Raw genomic sequence first — 1,029 nt, forward strand, 5'->3', positions numbered from 1 at the left:
TTTTACTCTTTACATATATAATTATTAATTAATCACTGTTAATTACATTATAAAAAACAATTAATCATTGTTAAGGTTAACGGCCAAGTGAAACAGATAGTTCAAACAATCTTTGCCTTATTAACATCTTCTATATTAATGACAATAAGAAAAGCTTAGCGAGCCCGATGGTTCAATGCCGATACCACCAATGTTCTTAATTTTTATTCCTACTTTTGTTTCATTCTAAATGTTTTTCATTATTATTTATTATTTAGACATTTTTATTATACTATTGTGTTAAATCAGAAGGTTTAACGGTTAATGTTTTCGTTCAAAGACTGGAATTTGAAGAACCAATACAAACGACAAGAATAACTTTGATTCAAAGCAAGAAAGATCTGAAAAGAATGTACTGGAGAAAGGGAAGAAGTAACTTGACAGAACTTGAGACAATATTTCTCTTTGGAAGAGAAAATACTTTGGTAACTTCTGTTTCATATCAACAGATTCATATCAAGTCGTTTTTCTTTTGTCATGAGAACTATTTTTTATAACCAGGAAAGAGATTTTTTCTTATTTCGAAATTTCTCCTATGATTTGGAACTTGTATAAACAATTAGTTTCCAGTTATTAATGGAACCTATTTCTATTTACCGATTTCTCAAAATAAACTTACTAACTACTAATCTTTCAGTTGATTTTTAAGAAATATTGCTTTTTAAAAGGCTATTATATCTTGAGAACTATTGGACGTAAATAGCTTTTTTAGGGCTAATATTTCAGCAAATTTACTCTTCTTTAAATAATGTTCTCTTAGATTTTCTAGTGTTGTTGGTAGTTTTTAAGTTAGATCTCCGAATGAAAAATTAATGTTTTTTTAAACAGTGTGTATGTTGTTTGAAACAGCCGCCATTTTTTATTCCCCCTACCTATACTTGGCAGACTCATAAATTTTGACTAGTAATTATACATAGTTTTCATTAAAGTAATCAAAAATTGGGGTGAAATTACTCCCTTTTCTCTGCTATTGGGCTCTTGTGCTATTAT

Source organism: Halyomorpha halys, unplaced genomic scaffold (assembly GCF_000696795.3).
Source record: "Halyomorpha halys isolate HHAL.00 unplaced genomic scaffold, Hhal_1.1 Scaffold340.1, whole genome shotgun sequence".
NCBI classification, from domain to species: Eukaryota; Metazoa; Arthropoda; class Insecta; order Hemiptera; family Pentatomidae; genus Halyomorpha; species Halyomorpha halys.